This window comes from Amphiura filiformis, chromosome 5 (genome assembly GCF_039555335.1).
Source record: "Amphiura filiformis chromosome 5, Afil_fr2py, whole genome shotgun sequence".
Classification (NCBI taxonomy): domain Eukaryota; kingdom Metazoa; phylum Echinodermata; class Ophiuroidea; order Amphilepidida; family Amphiuridae; genus Amphiura; species Amphiura filiformis.
In genome coordinates, this window is record NC_092632.1 from 9,093,480 (window position 1) to 9,105,368 (window position 11,889).

The window sequence follows — 11,889 nt, forward strand, 5'->3', positions numbered from 1 at the left end:
ATTATAGAAAATGCAGTTTACAAGACAACTGTAGCAGGAAGTTTATGAAAAGGTGCAGTTTGCCAAACAATTGCAGCAGGAGATTTATGAAAATAATTAGTGTACAAAACACCTGTTACAGGAGTATTATGAGCAAGTACGGTTTACAAAATAAATGTAGCAGGAGTATTATGAAGAAATGCCGTTTACAAAACAACTGCAGCAGATAGTTTCTGAAAAAGAGCAGTTTACCAGACAACTGTAGCAGGAGATTTATGTAGCGTTTTCTAAAAAGGTGCAGTTTACCAGGCAACTCCTCGTAACAGAAGTATCATGACAAAAATGCAATACAGTTTACTAAACAACTGTAGTAGGAATTTTATGAACCTGGGCAAGAGCAGAACTGTATATACAATGACTAGTAAATTTATATATCAGGAAACATAATTATCAACAGGTACAGTTTTCTAGGCAACTGTAGCATAGTAGAAGTTTTATTTAAAAGATGCAGTTTACCATGTTTACTAGACAATTGTAGCAGGAGCTTTATGAAAAGTTGCACTTTACCAGACACCTACTACAGGAGTATTATGAAGTACATTTCACTCGACAACTGAAGCACGAGTTGTATGAAAAAGTGTTGTTTACCAGATGGCTGTAATAGGAGTTTTAGAAAACCGTCGTGTCTTTTATGCAAAGATGCAGTTTGCAGACAACTTGAAAATTTAACCTGTCTGTCTAAATTTACCACAAAACTGTAAAGCAGGTGCTTTGTGTAAAGGTGCGGTTTATCAGACAACTGTAAGAGTTTTATGAAAAGGAACGGATTACAAGACAACTGCAACAAGAATTTTAGGAAATGGTGCAGTGTACCACACAACGATAACAGGAGATTTATGAAAAGGTGCTGTTTGCCAAAGTGCCAGAGAACTATAGCAAGAGTTGAAGTAAACTCCTGTTCGTTGTGTGGTAAACTGCAGTACTGCACCAGTTCCTACAATTATTGCTGCAGTCGTCTGACAAACTACACCTTTTCATAAAACTCCTGTTAAAGTTGTCTGGTAAACCGCGCGTTTTCCTAAAATTCCTACTTCAGTTGTCTGGTAAACTTGACCTTTTCATACCATGCCTGTTACAGCACCATTTCATAAATCTGCTACATTGGTTTTGGAAATGGTGCCGATTCAGACAACTGAATACATGAATACAAAAGCCACCTAAGTCCATGCGAGGTTATTTTGAGAGAAAAACCCGTGTATCATTTTAATTCCTTCAGTTAGATTTACCTGGTCAATATGGTAAGTTTTACGTGCAAATGAGTGGATTAACCTGTATTAGGTATGACGATTAGCATTTCAGGGACTTCGTGGGGTTCATTTTAAATTTTGGACTTAGGTGGTTTTTTGAATCATATACAAAGACAACACTGTTAGAATGAGATTACCACTAGTAAGATAATACAAAATAAAGCACACAGGTATGTATAATGTTGATAAGCATTCTGCCATGTAATATAAACCACACACTTTCATTTATTAAACCCATTTTTGTTCAAAAGTCATTCTCTAGCAATGAATGTGTTACAAGTGAACTTTTATACATACTGGATTTCAATCAATGTGTTACAAGACTCAAATCATGGAATTGGGTGATTCTTTCATACATGCTATTTTTCACATGCCCAATAGACACAGAGAATGAATTTGAGTTGTTCTTTCATGCATATGACAGGCCTATGTATAGCAACAATTTCCCATGCTTAACTCAATTTGGCCAAAGTATGGACTTAGGTGGCTTTTGTATTCATATATTCAACTGTAGCATGTTAAGAAAAGTTACATTTTACAAGACAACTGTTGCAAGAATAATAGGAAAATGTTTCGTTTACAGGCAACTGTAGAATAAGCTCATAATGACCGTCCTGCCAATTTCGTGCAAACATCTTTTTCGGGTTACAATAAATCCTGAATAAATGATCATACACCTACACCTATTAAAAGTACGTTGTGCTTGCATAAAATCTTGCGTTAAATTTGAGGTGTTTATTAAGAAAACAATGTTTTTATCAAGTCAAATGCTGAAGTTTCCCCCTAAAGAAACAATGCCATATACTTTCAGGTTAATAGAGATAATAGATTAATGAAATTTAGTATCAGGCAGTACTTGAAAGAAACACCCTATTTCAAACACACACAAATAAAATGTCAATTTTTTATTGCATCTCATATTATTTGATTTGATTCAGATGTCATAATTTTAATATCATGGAATTTAAATCGTTTGCCCTTTTTAGCATCTCATCGATTAGATATAATCCCGAAAACCGATTATACAATTTAGTGTGCCTTTTGTGGATTTTGAAATATTGTCATATGTTCTCATTAGCTCATATCGACAAACTAGGCAAAAAAAAAAAATAATGCGGATCATCAAACAATTGTAAGATACTTTGGTAGAAAAACATGTGAATGGTATGAATTGCCTTTACCACAATAGGTTTAATGACCAATTCGATTTTAAGGTGTGTGCATTGATTATGTTGATTGCTTTTAAAGTGATGTCAACGAACAGAATAATGATTAAGCTTTCAGAACTATAAAGAAAGTTTGTATTAATTATTGAATCGTTTCAACTATTTGATTGCTAAATATCGCAGGACATTCAAAATTATAAGACTCGTGTGACAGAAATATGTGGTATTTTTCGGCACACATTACATGCATTGCATTGTTGTAAGTCAGTACACTGACTCATCAAAGTCACATATTCAACATTACCATTTCTTTTCTTTTTTAAGAAATAGTATATTGTTGAATGTCTGATTTTCATGTACCTCCAATGATGAAGAGTTATTAATTATCTATTATTTTCTTTATTTTAAAACAAGTGGTCGCAACCTACATCAACCCGTTTTGACAAGGAACATGCATTTAATTATTTTACAACTATGTTTGATTTTATAAATAAGTAATGGTACAGTTATGTTCTTTGTTTATTCATCATTATAGTTCATATGATCAAAGTCAGGAAGTAGCAAATAGGAGTCATTAAAAGTTATTTTAAAAGAGAAAATCCAAAATATAAATAAAATAATTAAATATTTTGCAATTCTCTACTTCGGACGCGGGCGGGAAACAGGAAACTAAGAATCAATTGTAAAGGGCCTTAGTCGTCGTATGAGAGTCTCCGGCCCTGTGGCCTTGATGTTTGAGTTGATACTGGGCGCCCAGTATCTATAAATACGACGACTAAACACTCCAAGTGAGTTCCAATATAGAAGGCCCCGCAGGCAAGAAATCCCAGTGACCTTGACACCATAGAATATATATTCTACTTTTTATACTTTTACCCCATAATTCCCCTCATTCTTCAAGCCCTGCCCTCTATCGGGGGCTGATTATAGTTTAAGCTTGTTGGATGTATACATATTTCGCGGTTAGTGTTTCTTTGTAGCCCTGCGGGGTTAATCTAGTTAGCTATCCCTATTTAGCGGTTAGTGGGTCTTTTTAACGACCCGTAGCCATCTTCAGCCAGCCTCAGACCTCACTTTGGCTTTTAACCTATAAATATGTGACCATCCACCACAACTGAGCCCGGATGTCGCCAGTGCCACTATTGAGATATGCTCCATTGACTTAACAATAAACAATAGGAAACAAAGGATTTATTGACTGTTTTATTGATTTTTCACTACTTAAATGTCAAGTACTATAGACATGATATACATCATTTTAAAGCTAATTTCAAGCAGAATATTTTGGTTGAATATCTCAAAAATGATGATTGGCGACTTCAGGGCTCAGTTGTGCTGGATGGTCACATATATATTTTAGCTGTACTCCTTAGTAAAGAAAGTCCGCCTTTCCACAATATATATAATTCATGTTATTACCATGTTCCACTACACCGTGTACACTGGTTGCATTGGGCTATTCCAGAAAATATATGCACACCCCCTATAGAGGAGTTCGGATATCCGGACTTTTTGTCCAGTCGTGACTGTTGGAAATCCAGACTTTTAAAGTGCCCAAAGGCAAAAAAATCCGGCAGAAAAATAGTTTAAAATCAGAAATCCTCAATTTGAGAACTCATTTTCAACATTTCCATGATTTTTCCTTCATTTAATTGGATTTCCAAGCTTTTTTCAGTAACATTGGCAACTGGAAATCCAGACATTTTCAGAAAGCAGACTTGGAAATCCGGACATTTCTTTGATTGAAAATTTACTCCTCTATAGGGGGTGTGCACCTATTTTCTGGAATAGCCCATTTCGAGACACGCAGTAGATAACATTGCTTCCAGAATCCATTTGATCAATTCATGAACTCCCGTTCCAATCTCCTTGGTAATGTTGGTGGTCCACCTGATATAGTTTTAGGATGCAGCATGTACATATGATCATTGAAAGTACATTGCGTCGGCTTTAACTTTGAATTATTGGAAATTGTTGAAAAGTCAAAACATCTATTGAGTGAATCACTTTTGACCAATGAATTATTTATTAGTCGTAATTAGACGCTGTTGAAAATAATAACAAAACAACAAATATCACATTGTTAATTCAATCCGTATTTGGTTGACTTATTTTGCTTTTTAAAACTTTTATTTTGTGTAGAGTAGAAGCAGATTATTCTCTCTAATTTATAAATTGCAAGAAGTGATGACTTTAATCTTTAATTCACTAAACTGTTAAATGAGCATTCGTCTTCCGGAATTCAGGCCACTTCAAATATAATGATGATGGTTTCTCCTCTTGATCTCAGCTTTCATCCCAGTTCTTTCATTGGTCATTCACCACAACATCCACGCACCCCCCGGACACGCATCCCTGTTCATACACCATCCCTTAAACATGCATTTTGGAAAATAAGGAAACTGTGCATTGTTTCATGGTGAGGCAGTCTGATTAAAAAATAATGTCTTATCCTTTAGTACATTTCACGTACTAATACTATCAACACTATTTTAATTTGAGCACTTAAATAAATAGATAGATTTTATTGACATTCACCACGAAATAGGAATAATCAAATACAAAACATAGTTTTACTTTAAATATGCACTTTGTAATTTTGCATCTCCTTTCCAATATCCCGGGGGGATAGCATGAGCGCATAAGGTGGTCCTACAATAGAGGCGTTTGGTCATTTTCTTTAGTGCAACAACAGAGGGCGAACCGTTAGGGGGTAGCCACTCGCCCTTGCTTTGGTTGGACGACCTTATACTACAATACCGCATTGTGTTTATCAAAATGTAATTCAAAATAGACATTCTATAAGATACACCGATTAAACGGAGCATATATAATTTTCCCCAGATACCTATTAATTTAACACATAAGTTATGATAAGCTGCCATTGATGCGGCATACCAAAGTAGACCGAATAATACAAGTGTTAGGTCGAAATTGAAAGCTTATAGGTTTAAGAATTGACCACAATTGAATGCCTAAACAAACTTATTAATGAAAAGCGAACGAGGCCAACTCCCTGCCTAAACCCAAAACGCGCTAAATTATGGATTGAAGATCTTTTCACTAACTTGCTCTACCTGGCGCGTGTGAAGGGGACAATGAATGTAGAAGGGTTACCCCAGACTATACTGAAAGTTTGCTCTACCCATTTTTGCTTCTTACTACGTGTTATTAAGTGTAAGAATAAGATGTTTTTGCCTTAAACATGAGCTCTAATGACCATGATTCACCTTGCTAAAAGTATGACATCTAAATCAAAATGTCTTTGGTAAATCTTGGAGTAAAAGAACCCCGAAGACACCTTGTGTGGTCATCAACGTTACCATGAGCAGATTCTATCCCGTAATCCAGAAAATAGTTTTTAAGATAATCATGATGCATTCTTATCTCTAGACTAATACTTGGCGGTGTCTCAAAGACGCATTGATCATAGAATATTACAAATAATCGAAAACGATTTCACTCGTAACTTCCAATTTATTTGTTGAATAGCATGTTTAGGGATGGTCCGATATTGGTTTATCGGATAAAACTAACAACATGGGATTTGTAAGCAGTTTATTTCATGGCCTATTTTAACACATAAAACGTTTCTAATTGCAAATATTTTGCCAATAATACGTAATAACACTATTAACTCCGTGTCTGTCAACTTATTGTGGATCGGCCGCACACATTTTCCGTCATCTACAAGCCTTTTTAATCATTGTAGTATGCACGTATGATTAATGTATCAAATCTTCACCAAAAAAGATTTTTTTCTATGCTTACATTTTGAATTGATTTTGCAAAACATGCATACGTTATCATCTTCTATATAGATGAATCCACACCAATTTGCAGGCGTGGCAGGAAGTATGCGATATATGTAATATAAAATGTGGAGAAGGCAACAGGTATAGAGAAAGAGAGAGACCTACAAATAAACATGACAAGCCCACATGCCCCACTCATCCACGGCATTTTCGCGTACACTCATATGTTTCCCCAAAACACCCACATGCACGCAAATTTGTGCAAACTATTCTAAACTTCAACAGTTTCCAATGGAAGTGGTACATTGAAATGAGTCTTTTTACACTTTGGGCCATTAAGTCTTTTGTTGAGATTGATGAAGCAAAAAGCGCATTTTGAATGCACCCTTCGACACTTGAGACCACACACACATTGCACTAGCTTCGCTACGTTGCGTTGCATGGTATGTGCTTAGGGAGTGAATTTGTGAATGTACTTCCCGGAACAGGAAAGCGCTCTTTAATTGTGTTTATTGCGTCGTAAGCAGGAGCATTTCGCATGAGAATCAAACATCGCAACAGTTCGTGTGTATGATTTGTATTAAATGGATAGGCATATATGTCTTAAATCTAAAACAGACATCTCGTTGTTTAGTTCAAGACTTGATATCGGTGATTTTGTAATGAATATACTCATTGGATTCTTAATGTCATTGTGTACATTTTATTTTGTCCCAAGTTACACTAGCCATTATGATTAAAATTACACAAACGTATTTTGATAATTTCTGTATTTTTCAATGTTTATATTAACAATAACATGATTAACATGTTAATTATTGTTGAATATAGGTCATAAGCGGCGAGTGAGATGATATCAGTAGCGTTGCGAACTTGCGATTGAAGAAACCTTATCAATTCCATAAATACTCCCTATGTGGAAGATTGAGGTCATGTCTTCCATAAGCATGACAAGGGGTGTGTCATTCAATTGGAATAATTTGGATTTGAAGTTTGATGACCCCCATCACACATTTTTACAGAGAATATATAATTTTGTCCATGCATTTTAGCGTTTACTAGCCAAATTGACAGAACATTGGCTCACAATCATTTAATGTATCCACCAATTTTACAGATTTCAAGAAAATATGGGTACTTTGACGTCAACTAAATTGCAAAATACAAAGCACAAACCCATAACATGCATAATGCAGTCTGACCACATCGTGCCATTATTTATGCGGTAATTACTTAACCCATAGAATCCACTTACTTTCAATAGCCAAGGTAACATTTCTCAAAACTTAATTAAACGAAGGATAATTTGTGCAAATTTTCTTTATGTGGATTTAGAGATAGCACACATATAAAAGGTTCTATTGTGCAGTAAGGTAAATAGAGCTCAAAACATAAGCGATTAGAACACTTCATGATTTTAAAATAGCAGTTATACGCTCTCCTTTTTGTTGTATGTAGATAGTTTCATTGGAGTGGTCCAACGACCTCCGGAATAACAATGACTAAAGTGAGTTGCTTTTGCCATTACTCACACCTTTTGTATGAAATAATGAGGCAAATTGCCCATTCCCTCCCAGAAAATTGTTCCTTTTAGGTACAACACAATACATAACCAAAATGTTAGTTTAATTCAATTTAAATCAAGAATTTATAGACGGTTTCAAACCATGTATAATGTATCCGGCCATTGATAATATTATGTCACACCTGCATTGACATATATTCCAGAAACATACATATCGTCAATTGGGAGTTGTGGGTTTGGAATTCCACTTTTTTTCACAGTTTTGTTAAAAAGCATTGGAAATCCAGGTTTTCATCTTTTTATTCTTAAGGCACAAGTCATTGTGCAATTACACAATTGGTGGAAAAAGCACGAAAAGTGCCTGGAAATCCCGTCCGAAACTAAAACTGTATTGGATTTCTGGTCCTTAAACAAAAGTCTTACATACAGGCCGAAAAATGCAAATGGGCGAAGAAGCGATATTTACTTAGAATCAAGTTGAGCTTTTCAGTTGCTGAAATGTACTCAAATGCTATACACTTGTGTGAAAAAATAAATAAAGTGCATTCCAATCTACCGTTTTATTTGTATCTTTTTTAGTACTACGATACCCAGTACCCCCAACAAAATATTGGCCACGAGCTAGTGTTGTGAATGAGTGCACACAATGCGCAATAAACACCATCATGACCACAGGAAATTCATCAGATACACTAAGCCAAAAAAAACATATAATTTTTCACAAGGTCATATCTTAAAATTCTGTGCATCAAGATGAACCAAAATTACACACATGATTACTTCAATACTCTACTCTAAACACATGTCAGTAACCAAGCAGTTGTGCAACTGGCACAACAGCAAAATGCACTGACATTGAACAGCTTCCTGGACAACATTCACAGCCCAATAATTGGCACCAGCACAAGAAATCTGTGAGAATGCGTATAAGATACTTACACAGATGACAATTTCCAAATAAAAATGGAATAGTGTGGAACGGGGCTGATTTCTGCTTTTCACGCACTTTCTTCAAGAAACAGATCTTCTATACTATTCCACTTATTCACAGATTTCTTGTGCTGGATGCCATTTATTGGGCTGTGAATGTTGTCCAGGAAGCTGTTCAATGTCAATGCATTTTGCTGTTGTGCCAGTTGCACAACTGCTTGGTTACTGACATGTGTTTAGAGTAGAATATTGAAGTAATCCTGTGTGTAATTTTGGTTCATTTTGATGCACAGAATTTTAAGATATGACCTTCAAGTGTGAAAAATTATTTATATATATATATATACCGTATTGGCTTAGTATATATCTGATGAATTTCCTATGGTCATGATGGTGTTTATTGCGCATTGTGTGCACTCATTCACAACACTAGCTCGTGGCCAATATTTTGTTGGGGGTACCGGGTATCGTAGTACTAAAAAGATACAAATAAAACGGTAGATTGGAATGCACTTTATTTATTTTTTCACACAAGTGTATAGCATTTGAGTACATTTCATCAACTGAAAAGCTCAACTTGATTTAAAGTAAATATCGCTTCTTCGTCCTATTATATTGCATTTTTCGGCCTGTACAAGGGTTCAACCCACCTGTATAGATGATGTAAGACTTTTTTTAAGGACCAGAATTCCAATACAGTTTCAGTTTTGGACGGATTTCCAAGTTTCTCTTTTGGCTTAGTGTATATAAAATTGACTCCAGCTTAAATCAAGTTTGATTTTTGCCTTATTTCATTTCCCTTTTTGTGCTCAAACAAAGCTTCTAACTAAAAATCCTTCATATGTCACACTCCAGGTTGTCTACAAAATATCCGATTGGGTATCGCTGTGAAATGTTTCACAATGACAAAACGGTAAATGCTTTAACTACTTCATTTTTTCACACAAGGTCACTGAATAATATCATTCCTATAACGTTTTAAAAACTATAAGTTCAACCTAGCTGGTTCTAAAATAAAATGGCTTCTTTGCCCTTATATGGTTTTTGTACTCACCCTGATTAATGGATTTTTCTGACAATCATTTACAAGTGGTATGAGAGTTGTAGGAAATGTGTATTTTGTTGTTGTTGTTGTTGTTGTTGTTTGTCTCAATCTGTCAGCTATCAAACAGACATCACTGTGCTGCTTCGAAAGGAGGGTGGGGTACTCTGATTCAAAGGGTGTACGGTAAGTGACCGACTTTCAACCATCATGAATAAAACTGTTGGGACTCTTCGTCATCGTCTGGGTATATGATCATACGTGCTGAAGGTCCCAATGTGCCTTCTTCTTCCGAGACCTTATTGAAACCATAACAGATTAAAAGTTGTGCCGGATTTCGGGAATTTCTTTAGAAACGTGACCTATTTGGTGCACGGATGCGGATCTTCTCGAGAGAGATATCTCGACCGTCCTGAAGCATCCTGATGATCATGTCGGTGTTTTGACGTGATCTCCTTTCTCTAATAATATGTTGATGAAGCTTTGCTTTATGTCAAACAATCATGAGCAATTGAACATAATTAAATTTGATAGTTAAAATTAAAACAAAAGACAGAGGCGGAACGAAATGATCAGATTCCATTATGTCAAATTCCTGAGGGTATGAAGCGGATGGTTGCGTCAGCGCGTGGTTTGTATTATGGCCCTAATCTCATACTACGTTGTCTCCGGTATGCCTGGTCTGAAAGGGTGGCTGACCAACTTTGAACTCATCAACATCATCCTAATATTCATGTTCAATGTCAGAAGATACACATAGTATAATCCTCAATGTCAGTAGATACATACTATGATAATCCTCTATGTCACGATGAACTTTTACTTGGATTTACTTGGAAGAAAACGAGGGGGCAACTCCTGGTAAATACATAGGGTGGATACTTACTTGAAGTATTGAATCCAGCACCTTTTGGCAACAGAATAAGTTTATGGTACAAATGCGCGCAAAAAATGTTGCCGTATTGAAGCTAATGGTGAAATATAATTAGGCTACATTAAATGCAAAAGTGAAACAAATTCGCGCAAAGCGCGCACAAACTTTTTAGGCTAAATGCCTACATATGATTTTATGTGGTTAATTTGGTCAAAAAGTTTCCACGCACATAATGAAAAGCTTTGACTACAAAAACGATTCTCTTATAAATGCATCTACGCACAGTTTCCATCTTGATGAGCACACTATTTCCAGCACATCAAGTCTAGCCTAGTACGCAGTCTGTGTTATCACACGGTTGAGTGCATAGCATCATAAGAGCTGTGTGAGTGGAACATAGGATTCTGTAATTGATTTTTGTCAAAACCTCAAGTGTTCCCTGAATCAGAAATTGTTTTATATCCAACGAAACCTATAACACTTCCCCCTAAAACACTTTTCCCCATTGGGTCAACAGATAACGCAATTCAATGTTATAGCAATGCGAATGTGGTAAATCTGGTGAAAACTACCTATCCAAGCACATTGTTTTGTCATGCGGTTGTAAATTCAATGAACTATGACTTTGCTAAAGAGCGCTTACAAATTGTTATGGGCGTCAACAGGGGGAGGTGATTGTATGGACTCCCCCTTATCAAAATATTGGGCGGAATTTATCCCCGGATATAGTAAGTAAATGGAGAAAACATGCACATTCTAACTTTCTCATGATTTAGGTTACAAACTTTATAATCAGTTTGACAAAGCTATGTTGTGCTTTTGCTCTTTTCGATAGAAATGTGTTATATCTGAAAGCTAATGTGCGAAGCTCTGACATTTCTTCAATCACTTGCATTTCGATGTTACGTTATCAATTTGTAAGCGCTCTTTAGCAAAGTCATAGTTCATTGAATTTACAATTACTATATATATAATTATGACAAAACGGGCGAAAATAGTAACTTTTTGCACAACATTTGCAATTTAAAGAGAATTGGCCATTGCTCATTGAAATGAAGCTAGTATATGGACAAAATAAGTGTGCTCTTTTATTTAATGACATAAAATCTGAAAAATATTGTAAGGATCACTTGAGGTTTTGACTTTTAAAACCTATATGTTGCTCAAAATTTTTCTTGGATAGGTCGTTTTCAACAGATTTACCACATTCGCCTTGAATTGCGTTATCTGTTGACGTTAGTAAAAAAGGTGTTTTTAGGGGGAGCTTTCGTTCGATATAAAAAAATTCTGATTGGATGAAGAGAACACTTG